This window comes from Manis pentadactyla, chromosome 13, assembly GCF_030020395.1.
Source record: "Manis pentadactyla isolate mManPen7 chromosome 13, mManPen7.hap1, whole genome shotgun sequence".
NCBI classification, from domain to species: domain Eukaryota; kingdom Metazoa; phylum Chordata; class Mammalia; order Pholidota; family Manidae; genus Manis; species Manis pentadactyla.
Window position 1 is genome coordinate 45,786,273 of NC_080031.1, and position 19,591 is coordinate 45,805,863.

A 19,591-nucleotide genomic window follows, 5' to 3' on the forward strand; every position below is an offset into this window, starting at 1 on the left:
GCTTCTATGGAGTTTATCTCTGCTCTTGCTGTGGGCATGGCCTGCCTCGGGCTGCTGCTCCGATATGGCAGAGCTGCATCGGAGGGGAAACGGCTGGGAGGCTGTTTATCTCCGTGAGGGGCCTCTGAGCTGCCCTGCTATCCAGGGGGTTAGGGTTCCCAGAGTTCCCTGGGATTCCCTTCTGCTGGGCTATGTGTCCTGGGACGCTTCCATCCAACTGTGGTGTCTCTGTCCCTTTAAGACTTCCAAAAAGCACTCGCTTTTCTTTGTCCCCAGGGTGCTGGCTGCGGGGACCCACTCACATGTCTTACTCTCCTGTTTCCCTAGTTTTCAGCACCCCACGCATGCACTGTGTCTGCGCTCTGGTGCGGATGGCTAGGGCTGGGTGTTTAGCAGTCCTGGGCTCCCTCTCCCTCCCAGCTCCGACTCCTCTCCTCCCACCAGGAGCTGGGGTGAGCGGCGTTCGGGTCCCCCCGGGCCGTGGATTGTATCTTACCCCCTTCATGAGGTGCTGGGTTCTCGCAGGTGTGGATGTAGTCTGGCTGTTGTCCTGTGTCTTCTGGTCTCTCTTTTAGGAAGAGTTGTCTTTGTTGTATTTTCAAAAATGTATGTGGTTTTGGGAGGAGATTTCTGCTACTCTACTCATACCACCATCTTGGCTCCGCCCCTCCTGGGCCACTACTTTTTAGTGGAAGAGACTAGTGTAGATGCCAGAGCACATTGCCTGGTTTTGGAAGTATGCCCATAGACTCTGGTATTTATGAAACAGGGAGTTTGTTGTCTCAAGATGTGCAAGAAGGAAGCATGGGGACCAACCACCAGCCAGAAACCACTGGTTACTTCGCCACTGTTCTCATCTCCACCACTGTATGGGTTCCTCCAGGGAACAAAGGTGATGCCCCCCTCCAGAAATAGTTTTGGTTTGGGGATCTACCTACCCAGCCCTGGAAACCCTTGGAGTAAACACATACTCTACTTCAGAAGAGTGTTGAGTACCTGCTTGGAAATCCAGCCAAAGAACCGGAGATGAGGTTTTATGAACATCTGAAAGGAGATGAGTATGCGTCTCATAGAGTCCCGAGCTGGGGCCTGACTCAGAACAATGAAAGGGGCGTGGCCCCAAAGAGGGAAATGCAAGGACCTTTTTTTGTGCTTTTAACATTTAGAACATGTGACAAAATTCGGGTTTTAGAGGTCTTTCTGTTTTTTTTCATCACCCTATGTCAGGGGAAGCACGTTTCCTGAAACTTGTTCCCCATTTCATATATCCATGCATATTTTATGCACACCTAGATTCATATATACTAGATACGATGTTTGGTGTCTTTCTTTGGCCTCCAGTTTTAAAGTGTGGAAGACAGTAACCATATCAGACCATGAATTTTTAAAGAGCAGCCTGTGGGAACACCTGTGTGTAATGAAGATTCCGATGATTGAGCCTCACAAGGCTTCCCAGTAGGAAGTACTTGGCAAGAACCTTTGGAGCCTGCATTTTAACACCACTCTGAGCTTTTCTCCAAATGTGGCACCAGCCTGCCTCAGAACCGCCCATGGTTTTCATGGAGGCAGAGGTGAGGGGGCAGAGCCAAGAAGGCTTTCCTTTTTCGTTACATTCTCCGGATGAGCTTCTGAACACCACAGAAGTTTGAAAACTCTGCTTTAAGTGATTTTGTGCATACTAAAAGTTTTTCGGTCATTACCCACAGACTCCACTGTATGTTTAAACTGAGATAAAATGATAAGCACTGTATTCATTTTAGGTATACAACATAATATGATGTCAATATACAGTATGTATTGTGAAATACATTTAGTTAATATTACAAGTTTAGTTACCACCCATCACCACACATAGTTACTGATAAGGAAAAATTCTGCAGTGTCCTAAATTAAATGACAGAAAGGCCAGAGAATGAGTGAGAGAGAGAGTCAAGGATAGTAACCAGTCAACAGCAGTGGGCCATAGTGAACCAGAAATTCCATGTTCCTGGACTGTCATTTCAACAATCATCTAGAAGGCCCCCAGGACCACCACATGCCCTTATGTGTGACCAGCACCTACCCGACCATCATCAATACCCACTCCACGAGCCCCCTCTAAGGACGAACCACCTATCCTGGGCTTTACCTGCTTAGCCCACCTTCCTTATCTGTAGCCACTGTACATTTACAGAACTTTCTTTCCTTGAGACCCCTCATAAATGTGCCCTGTTTCTTGAATATGTTGGACAAGTTGTTTCTGTGAACTGGCCTTACAGCTGATGAAGCAGAAATGTCTGGTCCCAGGACTCAGTCTTTTTCTGGCAGGACCTGTAAAAGCTCAATAAGCCCTTTTATTTCAGAGATCTCTTGGTCCCTACAGTTTTCGATTTATCACTACAGGATGTTTTTTCTTGGGATGAGAACTTTTAAGATCAACTCTCTCTAGGCAACTTTCAAATATAGAATACAGTATTATTAACTATAGTCTACTTGATGTATGTTAGATCCCCAAGACTTATTTATCATGTAATTGAAAGTTTGTACCTTTTGACTCCTCCCAGCAATTGTATTTTAATGTGGAACCAAAGGAAAGTTCCTCGGGTAGGAACTCTGCCCAGTCTCCCTGGTGGACTGTGGGCTCGCGGGAGGGTGGTACCTCCCCACCCACGTTACTGTCCCCACCTCCATACCCTGGTGGAGTAGGGCATTTTAACTTAGGAGCTCCCGGCACAGTGTCGGCTCTTTTAAAATTAAAGCGGCTTGCAGGTAGAGAAGGACAAATACCATATGATTTCACTTACATGTGGAATCTAAAACCAGAATAAAATGATCAAATTAGCAGTGCAATCATAGTCACTGAGAAGTGACTAGAGGTCACCATGGGGGAGGGATTTGGGGTAGATGGATGGGGAGGGGGAGGGGGGGAATAAAGGGGCACAATAATTCACAATCACAATATAAGTTGGTCCCAGGGAAGGTAGTCAGCATGGAGAATATAGTCAATGATACTTAAAGAACTTCCTATATTGGCAGACAGTAACCGCACTAATTGGGGTGAGGGTATAATAATTTGGGTAACTGGTAAACCACTGCCTTGTATACTTGAAACTAATATAAGATTGTGTATCACCTATAGTTCAAATAAAAATATTAAATTAAAGCAGCTTGGTGGCTCCAAGGCTGAAAAACATTTTTTTGTAAGGAAGTGTAGTTCGCGCTGTGCCCCCCTGGGGGGATCATGGGGCGCCTACCCACTTCTAGGCCTGGGGCCAAGGAGTGGCCTCCCTGCAGTCAAGGTCAAAGGTCATCCCGAGGAATCCTTGTCAAGGAGCCTGGGGGATGTTCATCCAGAGGGCCTGGAAGATGAGGCGGAACGTGGGGTGAGGTGGGCTCCATCTGCTGTGCTGTGTGCGTTCCAGGCCACAGACGGGCCCAGGGCGCACAGATGCTGCGGGGCGGCAACGCCACCGCCAAATCAGCGGGAACTGCAAGCTGGGTGAAATGGTGACCCGGCGGTTGTACACCAATGGCAAGGCCGTGCATTTTCCCTTGGCACCCCTAAGTCTGGCAGGTGAGGCGCTCCACCAGGCTGACTGCGGTAACCACCAGGGTGTGGCGTGGACGCTCGGGCACGCTGGGCTTGCAAGCTGCGCGCCAGGCCGGGGATAGAAGGAGACTGGGGAGTGTTACCCTAGAAGCAGCGGCTCCCTTAGCAGCGCTGACCCGGAGCCTCAAATCGGCGGTGCTGGGGTGCCGGGAGCCTCAGTCCTAGGGACGTGCTTGGCGCCCGGGGTCCCAGGCCAGGTCCCACCTGCGCACGGCTGGGGTCTGCGCGCCTGTTTTGACTTTGTGCAGGGCTGCGTTCAGCCGGTCTCACCAGGGCATCTTTCCCGCACCCTCTTGTGTAAGGACAGCGGCTCTGCCGCACACCCAGGCGGCCGGGATCCACGGGGACCCTCGTCAGGGCGCCTCTGGAGAAGGAAATACCTGAGAAGGGCCGTTTCCCTCTTTATTCTTCTCCTTTTCCTCCTCCTTCCCCACCCCACCTCCTCTGTATCCTACTCCTCTCCCCTTGTCCTATGGGATTTGGGTTTGAAAAGCCCTTAGAAGAGGAATTCCTGAAGGTGGCCTGGACGCGTGGCTGCAGTACTGCTGACTACAGTCTCCTGGGTTTTGTCTAGACTTGCCTGGTTGTCTGAAGGAAATAAACCACAAGATTTTAGTAGATATGTGTGGTTTTACATACAATAAACACACACACGTGAAGTTCCCTCATTGTACCATTATTTTCTATAATTGAGTGTGCATCTGTCTGGATATATCTTTATCTATATTCAGATATTCTGAGGCACCCTGTTAATTCAGGATGGTGCTGTTCACAGTTCTGGGGATGCGTTCAAAAGCATAATTATTTCCTGTGCTTTTGCAGTTGACTTTGTGGGGAGTGTGTGTGTGTGAGACACCTGTACAAATAATTAAAAAATAATAATTTACTTAAATTGGGTCACAAGATGCATATATTCGACACAGATTTCTGCACCTAGTGACACGCCAGTACGCTGTGGCTATGCTGTGAAATAACGATTCCCCTTTCATGGCCATTCTGTTTGTTTTATTCTTTTGGTGCAGCAAACAGTTCTTCCCTGAGCTCCCCTGAACATGGGCCAGCATTTCTGCGGAGAGACACCTTAAAGTGGAGACGTTAGAGTAGGCAGATAGCCAGACAGGAGAAGGGAGGGGCAAGGGGGGGTTCACCATTTTTTACATTTGGCTGGTGTTTACATTAGGCTAGATGCTTGTTTACATTCTAAACGTTCTGTGTAAACTGTTCATATGGGATGTGGGGACTAACACTATAGACAATAGACTGGCCAAAACTGGCTGGTTCCAACATGCAGGAGGAGTGGACCCTGACTTCACCTCCACATACGTCACACTAAAAATCACACCCCTCAGCACCAAAGAAGACCATCTAAGGACAAAAAGAGGGTATCACCCTATTTCCTGGAAATCCCCTCCCTATTCTGAGAAAACCCCACATATCCCGATTAATATTCCACCCCTGCTTAAATTCCAGCTATTAGACCACCCAACAGGAACCCCACCGTGCTGCCCGCTTCTGGGGCAGCCTGCACTCCCTCCTTGAGTGTGTGCCTGCTTTATTCAACTACTCTTTGCAGCACCCGTTCAATCACTTGTGAATTCTTTCTCAATCAGAGCCAAGAGCCCTCTCCAGTGTTGAGGTCTCACCTTGCTGGCAGGGAGATTGCCTGGGATTGGATTTCCACACAAGAGAGCCATTACATCAGAGATAACTGCAAATTGTCCTTTCAATGTGTATCTCCAGGACAGGGCAAAGCAGATTCATTTGCCTACATTGTGGCCAGTGACAAATAATATCAAACTTCTGAAGTTTTGGCCAATCTTACAGGTGAGAAATGGGTTCTTACTGTTAAAATTTGTATTTCCTAATCATCAGGGAGACAGGTATCTCTCTGTATGGATAACTAATTTTATGTTAGCAGCCACCATCCAAGATGGCCCTGAAGATTCCTGTCTTCTGCTGCTTACACCCCGTGTGGCCCCCTCCCACCCTGTGCCAAGACTAGTCTGTGTGATCAACAGCATATGGTACATTCCTTCCAGGACTCGGTTACAAAAGGCTGTGACTCTCCTCCTGTGGGTCCATTTCTCACTGCACTCCTCCTCCCCAAGTCTCTCTCATCATTTGGCTTTGGAGAAGCCAACTTCTATAATGGGAGCAGTCATATGGGGGTGCCTTGTGGCCAGGATCTGAAGTCCCCTCCACCAGTGTGGAAGCAGATCCTCTAGCCCCAGGCAAGCCTTGGATGATTGCGGCTCCTGCCCAAGCCTCAAGTGGAACCTCCTGAGACCACCAGCTGCTGAGAACCATGCACTGGGCCACCCCACATTTGGGATCCACAGATACTGAGATAACAAACGTTGGTTGAGTCACTTGTTACACATAAGGTGACAGATGGCTACTACAATGCCTGATTTGCTTGTTGAGTTTTAGGAGCTCTTTACATAGTCTGCATATTAATCATGTACCATATAGAATGAGTACTTTCACAAATACATCCTTCATCATTTGTGTTTTTAACTTGATGACATCTTTTGTCAAATACAAGGTTTAGAATCTCGGCAACAAGCTGGTATTTGAACAAGTGAAGCAGGACAAATATTTTAAATTGAGGCAGGGAGAGAATGCTATAAACTTGAAGATTCTTTAATATTCTGGGGAGTATGGGGTCTGAGAGCCTCGAGACAGCTCCACACTCAGGCCTGGGGCTCTGAGAAGGGCAGATTAGGGGAGGGCTGAGAACAAAGGCTTTGGCTGCAGGACTGTGGGCCAGCGGTCCCACCACCACCTCCCACAGTGTGACCATGTGTATGTTATTCACCTCCTTGGTCGTGTGGTTTCTTCATGTGCCAAATGACAGTAACAATAATTCTCACCATGTGGGGTATTATAGACATGAAACATTTAGCAGATGTAATACAATAACAGACACTGACATATGGTGTCATCCATGGTGTCTCTGTGATCATATAGATTCCATAGTGTCACTCAGGGTGCAATCTGCAATGCAGAACCATTGCTCACACATAACAGGCACCATCACACATGCTGTGATTATTATCTAAACTCCACTTTCCTTGGGGGTACAATGAGGATGTGTGTGATAACAGGACATACCAGACCAGAAAATGTGAGGGTTTGAGATAAAAAGAAACAGATATTTGGAATTGGTCCAGGTTTCTTCACACAGAACTTCTAAAGCCCTTGGCATGTACTGACTGGTAATGGCGAGAAGAGCATCTCTGGTTTTTCACAGCAAGCCCCTTTCAATCATTCCTGAATTTATGCTAATGAGGTGACCCAAGGCAGGACCTCTGGATAGCTTCAGGATGGGGCTGGTTGTCAGAGGAACCAATCTTAGACAGAGGATTGCAACTTTCAGCCCCATCCAGACCTCCCGGGAGGGGAGAAGGGTGGAGACTGAGTTCAATCACCGAGGGCCAGTGATTTAATCTTTGATCATGATGGACCCTCCATAAAAACCTTTCAGTGGTGAGGTTTGGAGAAATTATGGGTTGGTGAACATGTGGAAGTGCTAGAGGGTGGCATTCCCAGATAGGGTGTAGATGGTCTGTGCTTCTTCACCCAATACCTAGTCCTGTGTTTCTCTTCCATTTGGCTGTACTGAGTTGTATCCTTTATAATAGACTAGTAGAATGCTTTCCTGGGTTCTGAGAGTCATTTTAGAAAATTTTTGAAACTAAGGTGAGGAAAGGGCATAAAAACTCTTGAATCTGTACAGGTCAGTCAGAAGTACTAGTGACAACCTGGACTTGAGATTGGTGTTGACGAGGGGCAGTCTTATGAGACTGAGCCCTTAACCTGTGGGATTTGGCTGTGACTCCAGGTAGATGGACTCAGAATTGAGTTGTAGGACACCCAGTTGGTGTCCAGAGATTCAGAGAATTGGTTGTTGGGTGGAGGAAAGCCCCACATATTTGGTGTCAAGAGTGTGAGTAAAAGCAGTTCAGGGGGTGAACTAGAGTGATGTTAGCAAAGTGTTTTGCATAGTCCTGGCACACAGTTTTCCCTAATAATTACCTTAAAAATACTGAGAAAAAGAAATCAAATCCTTTTTACCTAGTATATATACCAACAGACATTGTAAATACTATTTGCAAAGCTTGGTGCTGACTCCCCAGAGAGACAGGAGAGGAAGCAGCTGTGTTTCTCCTTGGTTTATTCCCTTGCCTCCTCAGTTCCTCTGGGTTACTCCAGAAGTGGGCATCCAAGGGTCAGCCTACCTGAGTCATACCACCAAGAGTGCATTTGTGATAGAGATGAGCGATAGAGGGGGTCGAGGGGTTGATTATATGACCACGGTTCTCCCACGGCACCCTGGAGACCAGCCCATGCAGGCAGGCTTTGTGTCCATGAGCTTGGGTTGCTGTAATAAAGCACAGACTGGGCAGCTTCAACAACGAAAATTATCTCTCGTAACTCTGGAGGCTGCAATCCTGAGATCAGAGACCAGCAAAGTAGGTTTCGTCCTGAGGACTGTTCTCCGGATTTGTAGGTGGCCACCATCTTGCACTGTACTCACATGACCTCTTCTCTGTGCTCTTGGTAGAGAGTGAGATCTCTGTCTCTTTTCCTCTTCTTTGAGGGTACTAATGCCAAATGAGTGTCCCACCCTGATGACCCCATCTTATACTAGTTCTGTGCCCAAAGGCCCTACCTCCTAACACCATCACACTGAAAGTTGGGCTTCAACATATTAATCTGGGGGGACACAAACATTCAATCTGCATTGTGCTTGAACCACAGAATGCCTTGTGATCCCCCAGAATATGAGACCACAGTGAGCCTACGAGGGACTTCTATAAGGCCAACTCCCGCGTATCTCCCTGTCTCCCTGGGGACGCGATCACTGGCAGCTTCTCAGGACTGTCTGACTTCTGATGAGGGTGGGGCTTTCTGCTTTGCCCTGCTAAGAATAGAGCTTCAGAATATAAAACTTCTTAGATGCAGGCTAGGCTGGGCTGCTCTGCTATGGGGTCCATTTTGCTTGGCTGTTGTCTCTTCAGTGTGTGGGATGAAGGCATGGGGAAATGGCAGTTTTGGCTCCTCTCCTTTTGCTCTGTAAGCAATCAAATGTCTGAATCTGAAAGTGGGATCCCTGTATCTTTACTGGCTGAATCAGTCAAACCTTACATTGTCTTGTATCTGCTTCTCACACATCACAATGGGAACCCTTAGAGAGTGTTGGGTGGCAGGGTGAGTATTTCCATTTGTCACAAGGACTGCGAAGCATGACTAACATTTAGTGGGTGGGGCCGGGTTTTGGCTCAGAGTAGGTCATCACTTACCATCTATCCTGAGTATGTTTCACTGGAGCTCAGTGCCTAAGCACCCTCTGTTGGGGACTCGTGCTGTCAATGAGGCCATTATAAGGCAGTAAGGGAGCTGTAAGACAGTGATTGGAGAACCTCACTGATTACAACTCTGCTTTCAAAGTTTGCAGGTGTAACAGAGATGACCCCGAAACTTTTACAGTAAAGGGAGCTCTTCCTGCAAGTGCATGTCAACATCGGATGCTGCCAGCTGGGCCTTGCTGCTCTGCCCAGCCTCCCCTGCACATTTGGGCCTGCACAAGGCAGGAGTGTGGGCAGAGAAGTCACTCTTTGGGTGATTCACTTCCTTTGTGGGTCAAGTGCTCCTGGCACTGGCTGTGCAGAGATGTTTAGCCCTGGAATGTGCACATGCAGTTGGAGGAGACATAAACAGGTGCAGTGTGGCGCCCCTCCCAGTGACAGGGCACAACACACACACTGTCTGTGGGTGCGGGACCCCATCCTGTCTCAGCTAAGAGACAACTCTGGCTTCTAAAATCTTTTAGTATCGGCAGGGGTCAAGCTTCCCTCTTTGTTCTTTCATTTTAGAGCTATCTAGCTCTTCTCGCAATTTCCATATTGCTTATTGGGGGAAGAGCAGCAGGTTTATGACACTGAGTCCTGCCAGCCAAGGGTGAGATTCACATGTTCTGTGGTGCTCCTCCATACCACCAAAAATGTCTCTTTACAGAGTTCTTGCACAGTTATTATTAAATAAAATTTACCTATTTGTTATTTGTTACTTTTGTTTTCTGTTATATTTTCCTTCCTTTTTACCTTTACTTTGTTTTTATACATGAAATATATTGATTTCTGCAGTTTGATGTCAGCTGCGATTTTTAATTCTTCTAGATTTTGTCTGAATTAATTCTCTGCTGAGGAGATTAGATTTTCTAAGGAAACAGTCACATGATCTGGAAAGAATGACAAAATAACATTTTCAAGAAGGAGTTGATGCCCTGGTTTTCATGTTTATACCCCCTACTCTCTCCCACCTGCTTGGGTGGGGTTAGGTAGCAACCACAGTGGACATGCCCAGCCCCGTCTTTAATCAGGACAGTGCTGGTGTTTTCTCAGTCAGTATGATAGCTTTGGATGCTCTGACAGCTTGCTAGGGTAGCACCAGAAGGTGCCACAAACCAGGTGGCTGAAAAGCAACAGAAACTTATTGTCTCACTGATGCTGGGGTTCTTGTTTACAGAGTTGAAGAATGAACTTAGAAAACAGTCAAGGTAGAAGAGCCAGGGAGACTTTTATTGAGAGATACAGTGAGAGGACAGACAGAGCTCTTGGCGTGAGCCAGGAGGGGACAGGAGAGTCCGTAGCGGTGCGTTGTCTAGGGGTTTATAGGCAGTTGAGAGACAAAGAGCTAGGGATGTAGATCCACCAAATGGTCTCTAAATGTTTACCTTTGAAGAGACACTAAGTTTCTTATCAGTTTTCTGGACTATTTTGCAGAGTTAACAAAAGAAATTTACTGCTTTGTTTCTTTCTCAGAGTAGCAGTTTCTTGGTTTGGGAGCACATCAGTCAAGGCTGCTGCTTGTCTTGCTTTCAAGGTGGGCTGAGTTATTGTCTGTTTGTTAAATAGTAAGTTAAGAATCTTACTTTTTAACTTCTTGGGTGTTAAAATGCAATCTTTTCTTTAAGATGGAATCCTTACTGCCCTTCACTGTGTTGTTTACAGCTGGGCCTGCTTGCTATGTTGATTGCCCAGGTTATATATGACTTGATTAGGGGCTGGAGGAGGAAAAGCAGCATCTGGGTAAAGTTAAAGATAAGCTGGGCCTTTTAGCAGGCTAAAGTAAATTTTACAATAGCCTCATTTAATTGACACGAACAAGACATGGGCTATGCTGAGGTATTTTCTTATCTGGAGGATGTTCAAACATTCTAGGCTAAGTTACTCCTGGCTTTTTAGTTTCAACTAATCTTCACTGAAGAATGCTTATATTCCTAGTTTGATATTTTACTTTGGAGAATTAGTGTGACTCTGTCTTTGCTTAATTGTTTAATATGGACTTTTGGTAGGGGTCTTTTTCCAGAGGCCCTCACCCTGCTCTGACTACACCCATGGTCTCTGTCTCATCACCATTCTGGAGCCATGCTCTCTGAAACCTGTAAGAGAATGTCCTTTCTTGTCTCTTATAGATTCTGAAGTTTGCCAGCAATCTGAGTGTTCCCTGGGCTAGACCTGCATCATTTCTGTCTGTGCCCCTGTTGTCACATGGTCTCTGTGGGCATCTGTGTCCTCCCTTTTTATAAGGACACTAGTCATGTTGCATTGAGGGTCCATGAAAGCATGACCTTTTAATGAGTCACATCTCCATGTGGGTAAAATTGTAATATTTCCAGAATACCTCACCTGGCTTTAATACATCTGCATATTAATAGGCGTTCAGAGGTGGAAAGAAGTATGGCTTTAGTGCATTTGCATCATCCCCCGGGAGTTGAGAGAGGTTCACCTCCATATCAATGGGTAATTACCTGGGCAACAGAGGGGTATCTGTACCCAAGAGGTGAGGAGAGGGCCGGTTTTGCTTTTGCTGGAGCAGTAAAGAGAAAAACCGCCCCAGACTTCAGTTTGTAAGCAATAAACAGATTTTAAACTTCATTTCTCCCTTTGACTGATTTTGGTTTTTAGAGGTGTTTTGCCCCAGAATTTCCTCTCCCCAGACTAACACTCCAGCTGCCACATTTCTGAATCAGGTCACATGATGATGTGTGGGAGCTGGACTCCCATTATCCCTTCAGTTCATAACAGGGTGACAATATTTTCATCATCATGCCGCACCAGGGACCATATGACTGCTATTTTGAAGAGTATTTAAAAAACGGCAATTGACAATGTTTGAAAAATCAATAAGGATGTTGAATTTTATTAATTACATCAATAGCCTTTATGGAGATGAACATGTTATTGTTTTCCCACTCTCTGTCCTGATATAGTGAAGGATGTTTGCCAATTTCTTTCTCCCCAGTGTTACTGACATACAGTAAGGTGTCCAGCGTAATGACTTGACTTACATATACTGCGAAATGATTGCCACATTAGTGTTAGTTAACATCCATCATCTCAAATAGATACAAAAAAAGAAAAAAAAGTTTTCCTTGTGATGTGAAATTTTAGGATTTACTCTCTTAATAATTTTCAAATATATCACACAGCAGTATTAAACTGTGGTTGCCAGGTTGCACATCACATCCCCAGTACATTTTTGTCCTGTAACTGGAAGTGTGTCCCTGTGACCACCCAATTCCCTCACCCACCTCCTGCTTCTGGTAACCACAAATCTCATCTCTTTTTCTGTGAGGTTTTTTAAAAATTCCACATATAAATGAGCATTCAGTATTCATCTTTCTCTGACTTACTCCACTTAGCATAAGGCCCTCAAGGCCCATCCATACTATTGCAAACGTCAGGATTTCCATTTTTTTGGGTAAATAGTATTCGTGTGCATGTGCATCTTTATTCACTCACCCATGGATGGACACGTAGGTTGTCTGCATGTTTTGGCTACTGTAAACAATGCTGTAGTGAGCTGAGGGATGGAGATTTCACTTTGACATAGAGATTTCATTTTCTTTGGATATATTCCCAGAAGTGGGAATTGCTGGATCATATGGTGGTTTTTAGTTTTTGAGTACCATCCAGAGTACTTTCCATAGAGCTGTACCAGTCACATACCTACCAACAGCGACAAACTTAACTTATCCCTTAATTCTGGAACATGGTCCAGCCCTAGAGTTAGCTGAGCACCTTGGTTTTCAGGGTGCTCCTGTGTCTGGGTGTGAGTGTGTGCTCAGCAGCTTTGCATCTATTTGCAGAGTCTCTGGATTAAACCTGGAGAAAAGGGAAGTTTTTTGGGGCATGGAACAGAGGATGTAGCTGGGGGAACGCGGAGTCACGGCACGCTGGGCAGAGCTGAGAAACAGGGACAGGCGAGTGGGCAGGCAGGCCCCTGGCTGCGCAGAGGCCTCTTCACCTGCAGGGCCCAGGCCTGGGGCTCCGCTGGCCCGGGAACCTCGTCTACCTCCTAGTAATGGGACGAGGTAAGCCCCAGCCCCGGCCGTCCCCACACCACCAACTTCTTGTCGTAAAGGAAGCTGCAGGACAGTTTCCAGCGCAGCGCGATCGCCGGGCGTCCAGAGTTCAGGGCACTGCCAGCCGTGCTCCTCCGAGGTCCAAGCCGCCGCTCTCTCGCTCGCACCGCCCGCGGCACCGCCTGTGCCCCCTGCAGGTCCCATCAGCTCTGAGGAGGACAAGCACCGCCTTTTCCAAAGTGCCCCCTGCAGCTTCACCCTGCAGCCGCGGCAGCTGGGGAAGACGGGCGCGGCGCAGTGCCCGTAGTGCCCTGCAGGGGGCGCCCGCTCAGCCGCCCGCGTGCCCGGCGCGGGGAGCGCAGGCGCTTCTCAGCCTGGTGCGGAACTACCTCGGGCCCCTGAGCGAAGGGAGAAAGGGGTCTCCCGCCGGTCACTTCCAGCTGATGAAAAACCCCAGAACCTCAAACTGCTGCTCTTCTCCGGGAACTTTTGTTCAAAACAACCCTCAATTTCCTCTTAAATCCTAATGAAAGCCAACCTTCCCTTTCTCCCTTCAAACTTGCCTGTGGTTTACCATAGGCGGCTTGTCCAGGATTGCAGTCCCTCTGCTAGACCCAAATAAAACACATTTTGCTAGTAAAACATTTCACTTTTACGGTTAGCAATATTCTCCAGATTTTTCTGGAAAGCTCTAGCTGAAACTTTGGTTCTTTTTATGGGTAAGAGATAATATAATGCAGAATAATGCCATACGTTGTGAGGGCAGCCAGTGGAGATGCAGGCGGTGTGCACTCTAGCTGAGTACCCACAGCCCTCCAAGCGTGGTCGGGAAGCCCTCGAGAATCCAGCAGGCTTGCAGGGGATCTGCAAGGTTAAAACTTATTTTCCCAATAATACTGAGACATTTTTTTTCACTCTTGCCAGGGTGCAGGGGAATTTTCAACAGACTATGGGCTATTATGATATTGCAAATGACTAAATGCAGAGGCAGATGTAGGAACCCAGCTTTTTTTCTGCTAAATCAGACATGAATCGATCATGCAAAGTGTGAAACAGAGTTCCTTCTCTCACCAGACATTTGCTTTGGGAAATGACATTTTTATGAAAAAGGGGCTACTTAGGTCCCCATTTTAAAATGGATGAGTAATGATTTGATATTTCTTCCTCAGTTTTAATTTCTGCACAGTAAATACTGATAGATAATGGTCCTCACACAAAAGCCTCTACAGTTCTCATTTCTGAGGGTAAATCTTTGAGAACTGCTGTTCTAGACTTGCGAGTATTTTAAACCCTGAGCAAGTTGACCTTTCTGGGTCTCAGTGTATTTATATTGGATTGGGTGATTTTGATACATTGATATACTAGATTGAATGATTTATAATATCTCTTCATTTTCAGGTACAACTTGTATTACATGGAACTTCTGTGAGAAAGAAGTTATTTGGTTGCAAAGCACTCAAAAGCAGCCAAATGATGGAAGACGGCTTAACTTGGCAGACAGTTTGCAAGAGCCTTTCTTGAAAATGGGTTTTTGATGAGGGGTGAAGAGAAGGACATTTGGTTACCCTGAGTGAGGGTGGATGTAGGGACACAACCCACCAAGGTAATGCCATGTGGGGCTCCAGGCTTCAAAGAGATGAGAGTCCATCTTCCCCAGTTTGCCCAGGATTTGGCAGCTTTTCTGTTAATGGCCAGGTTATTATTTTGTTATTATTGAGGCTCATATACTAAAATGCACAAATTTTAGTGTACAGCTCGATGAGTTTTGACATGTGTACACACAAATGTAACCATCACCCTGATTAAGATAACAAGCGTTCTCATTAATTTCCCCTGCCTTGACCTATTTTGCCTACTACACCACGGCTTCCCCTGGTAACCATCAGTCTCTTCTCTGTTTATGAGTATATTTCTGTTTTGTTCATTCCCTTGTTTTGTTTTTTAGATTTATAAGCAAGATCATATGGCATTTGTCTTTCTCTTATTTCAGCACACATCCAGATCAAAGCATTGCTTGAGGGGTAGGCATCTGCTGGGGGTGGGTACTTTATCTAAATGAAGGGTGTAGTGTTATAGAGCCCCTGAGCTCAGGGAAAAGGAAAACCCAAGAAAGCATCTGGAGAAGCCACATCCCAGAGCTGAACGGGGTCTACAGAGCCTTTGGCCTGCCCACAAGAAATGCTAGGAATACTTGCTTCTGAGAAGTGCCTGCCTTAACACTTGGGTTATCTAACACAAACCCAATTTGTGGACTGTGGGACCGACATTGTGCATTTGTTTTACCTCTGAATAGTTTCACAAAATTACCTGTGTTTCAACTATGATCAAGGAAATTTCCTGTAATGCCAATTTTTGTATGTATTAATCTGTGCCTTAAGAACATAGCTCTTGACACCATGACTTACATCCTTTGTTAGAAAGCATAATTAACTTTGTAAGAAAGCCCTCCTCTCTGGGCACTCTACTTCTTTGGAAGGACTGTGTTTCCAGGCGCCATCCTAAACCTGGGCTCAAATAAAACTCTAACAACTCTTCTCTGGAGTTTTACTCTAGGTTTTTCTTTTTGTCAACAGGCCCAACTACCCAATGAAAGAGGGACCGCCCTGGGGCCTCCAGGAGCAGGGTGTCTGGGTGCCCAGGAGTGTGGAGAGGCGCCACATCCCTTCCCCGCACACAGAGCAAAGGTGTCCAAGAAAGGGAACTGAGCCTGCAGACTTGTAGGATTCAGATTTCAGGACTGACTGCTTTGCCACCAAAACACTTCTTTCTTGAGAAAGTTCAAAATAATAATTGTATACAAGACTCAGTCCCACCTATGTCCTTGTTCGCCCATTTCTCCTCACTGCCTGCAAGCAGCTTTATTAATGTTCACCCAGAAAAGCAACATCTGCCCCAGTATCTCGTTCTTTACTCTCTCCCAGCAGTTTCAACACCCCTTACACCCTCCTGCCAGCAACTTTTTTCTCTCCCTGGCCCCGCGTTTGTGCTCTTTTCTGGTCCTTGCTCTTTCCCTCTCCATCTGGGGATGAGGGTGGGGGGTTGACAGCCGCTAACACCATGACCATCAGGGGGTACAGGAGCAAGGCTGGGCCTCCACCCGCAGGTGAGCAACTAGGTCTGCCACAGGGCTGCAGACCAGGAGGCCAGGGGGCCCGGGCTGCTGCGTCCTGGGGGACAGAGCTGAGACACCCCGTCCCATCCCCCCACCCAGACCACACTGCATCTGGATCCAGCTTCTGGAAAGAGGAAGTGCCCAGAATGTGGGCAGAAAAAGTATTGTGACAGCATTTCCAGGTCACTTCCATTTTTTTTCTTTCCGTTTATTTTTTTGGTTTAGAATACCAGTGCACTGAGAAAAGGGAAGAAGAAATGACAAAGCAGGGTTATGAAACTGTGGTCTGTTTTAAATGTTTACTTTGAATAAATGTCCATTTACAGAAAACTCAAGGCCCAGGGTTTATTTCCATGTGCACAAAAAAGGACAGTGCTGGGAATACCCGAGCTGATGCAAAACTTTGAAGTTTGTTTGTTTGACTGCTTTTCAGCACAGGGATCTCATTCTGGCACTCCAGATAAGCCAGGGTATATGATAGTATTAGGAGTTGAGCAACGTTGTTAAAGAAAAAATCTGTTGATATTTGTTCACCGGGAAAGGCGACTTTATACAGGACAATTATAATAGAGGGAGCGTAGTAGGAGAGAGAGATCTGTTCAACCCCAAATACAGTAGGGTGGCCAGCTGGGGATTAACAGCCAGGGAGGAGTGAGGGGTCAGTGCATGGGAAATTCCTAAGAAGAGACATCAAGGGGTGGAAACTCTTGCTAAACTGACCTAACAGGCTTCTGGCCTTCCAAGGGCTTAGACATCAAGGATGGGGGCTGATCAGATATCAAGGGTGGGGGGTGACTTATCAGGATTCTTGTTAAAATTTTGCAAGCTGTAGCATGGGGGCCAAAGTAAAGGTCCAGCAGAGAAGACAGCTCATTGGGGCCTGAGTAAATTTGCATCAAAGTTGGTCTCTGTCATGGTTCACCATGACCTGAAAGGCTGGATTCTCTTTTTAAACATCCTATGAGACTTGGAAATATCTTGCAGTAATACTGTACTTCCAACAAAATTGTTATAGAAATATGAAAAATAATATTAGTCGTGCTGCACTGCAGAGTGGCCTGGAAGTGAACCCACACTCACTGTTTATGATCAAAGGAAGGAAGTTTTGAGAATGAGAGGGAGCTGGAGACACAAGCTCCCCATTAGTCCTGCCACAGGGGCCCCCAGGGGGAGTGCTCTGGACAGTGAGCTTTTCGTACATATAAAATGTTATATATAGCACTCTCTATATTTCCACGTTGAACATTTAAAATTTTTGTCTATTTTCCAGCTCTACTGAGATATAATTGACATAAAACGCTGGGTAAGTTTAAGGTGTAGAGTTTGGTGATTTGAAACATATATATATTGAAAATGATTAGTGCCACAACGATCCCTAACAGCTCCACATGACATAATCACCATTTCTTATTTTGTGGTGGGAATATGTAAGATCTACTTTCTTAGCAACATTCAAGTGTGTAATACAGTATTGTTAGGTATGATCCCTGTGCGTGGTTACTGGACATGTAAATTGCTTCAGCTACTATGGAAAATCATATAAAGTTTTCTCAAAATATGAGAAACAGAAATACTGTATCATCTAGCTATCCCACTTCTGGGAATATATCCAAAGGAGATGTAAGCAGGAGACGGAAGAAATGTCTGCACCCCCATGCACACTGCCACGGCACTCACACTAGCCCAGCTGTGGAGAAAACCTAAGTGTCCTCACACAGAGCGAGTGAGCTCTGGTCTGGCCAGAGGCTTCCTACCTGCTGCATAGCAGAGGGAAGGTGCTTGCGCTCTGCTCTGGGAATACGCAGGCAGCTTCCTTTCCCTTGTCTCTTAGATGATTATTCCCTGTGCATCCTTCTCCAGTCCTGAGACCTCTCTTTACCTCTCTCCAGGGCTGATCCCCGGCAGTGTGATGGTGGGGGTCCTGGCGGGGCTCCTTCTGCCACACCCTCTTTCCTGAGCTACTCTGTCCGTCCACCTGATTCTTCTCTCAAACACAAAACTCTGCCCTCTCTTCATGCGATGAGAGGATTTGTCTCCTGGAAGGACAATTCTGGCCATGTGCGAGGAGCTGGGGAAACTGCATGTTAAGGCAGGGGTCCCTCCCTAATGCCCCGGCTGTGGCTCAGAAGTCAGTTCACCTAACACAGTGTGTCAATGCTCAGTCACATTTGCTCCAAAATTGTACAACTTAGCTAATTTCACATATTTTAGGACAGAATTGCTAGAGGAATCAGCGGGAGGATGGACATTCTGATCAAGAGATGACAGTGGAAGACTTCCTGAAGAAAGAGTCAGCAGTCCAGTCAACATATCACCCAGAGTAGATCAGCCTGTTAAAACGCCCATAGGAAACCCCTCTTCTTTTCAACTCACATAGTTGCCCTTTTCCTAATAAAACCCCTTGCTTCCACCCTACAAGCAGGAACACTATTTGGATATTTACCTGAATCAGTGCTCCCCAAATTGCAATTTCTTGATCCAAAATAAATGCTTGTTTGCCTCTCATTGTGGCTTTTTGACACTAGTAAGATAAGCACTTTTCACTGCTTAATGCACAAGAACTGCTTATGGCTCAGCATATCTCCCAATCGGCTGTTTAAATGAATATTTGCCAGTATTCCCATTTTGCCTACTCACATGCACCATGTTACTAAAAATTATGATTTTGTTTGTACACACACATGGTCAAATAATTAAAGTGCTCTAATGACTGTAACTTTCTATGATGTCAGATGGTGACTTGTTTTCACACAAGTTAAAATTCCTAAAAATGTTAATCTTGGGTACATACACACATGCTCACAAGTTTTTTCATGAATGTAAAAGTAACCCAATAATTCTTTCTCATTCTTTTTCAAAACTATTTTTTTAGTTACCAAAATTGACTTAATATGGGCCCCTAAACCAGTGTGGCTGAAAGTGCCACTCCATGAGATAAAGGGTCTTATCAACATGTAAATCAACATACTACCTTCTTCTTTGAGGCAGTCTAACAATGGGATGGGTTAGGTACTTAGTAGTGATGCTGACACATTTCTTATCTTGTCACAGAGTGAGGACAGAACAGTTCCTGGGCTGACACCTGTGGGAGTACCACCCAGGCATCAGACTGTTCCCAGTCTTGAAATATTGCAAACAATATTTCAACAAATGTCTTTGTATATGTACATATTTTTATGTATATACATCACAAATATATCTCTAGGATAAATTCTTAGAAATGGAAATACTGGTTCCATGGATATGTCCATTAAAAATATTCATGGCTATTGGTTAAATTGTGGAAAAAATCACACTAGTTTTTGCTCTCAGTGTGTAATGGTGGCTATTTCCCTGTATTCTTGCCAACACTGTGTTTTCCCAAATAATTTAATCTTTATTTTCCTGAAATATACAAAAGATAACTTCATGTTTTAATTTCTAATTATTTAATTATCAGTACAATTAAGTATATTTAAAATATTTTATATAAGCCATTTGTATAGTTGTCTAATTTTGTCAGTTCTATTGCCATGAA

General features: G+C 45.7%; 1 long non-coding RNA gene across 1 annotated transcript in view; it reads left to right on the plus strand.

The window, feature by feature from the left end:
• Positions 1-15,499, plus strand: part of LOC130680492 (uncharacterized) — a 33,077-nt gene extending 17,578 nt beyond the window's left edge. Inside the window, exon 3 of the long non-coding RNA XR_008993512.1 lies at positions 14,361-15,499. This is a non-coding gene — a long non-coding RNA (uncharacterized LOC130680492). The remainder of the gene's footprint in view (positions 1-14,360) is intronic.
• The last annotated feature ends 4,092 nt before the right edge of the window (positions 15,500-19,591 follow it).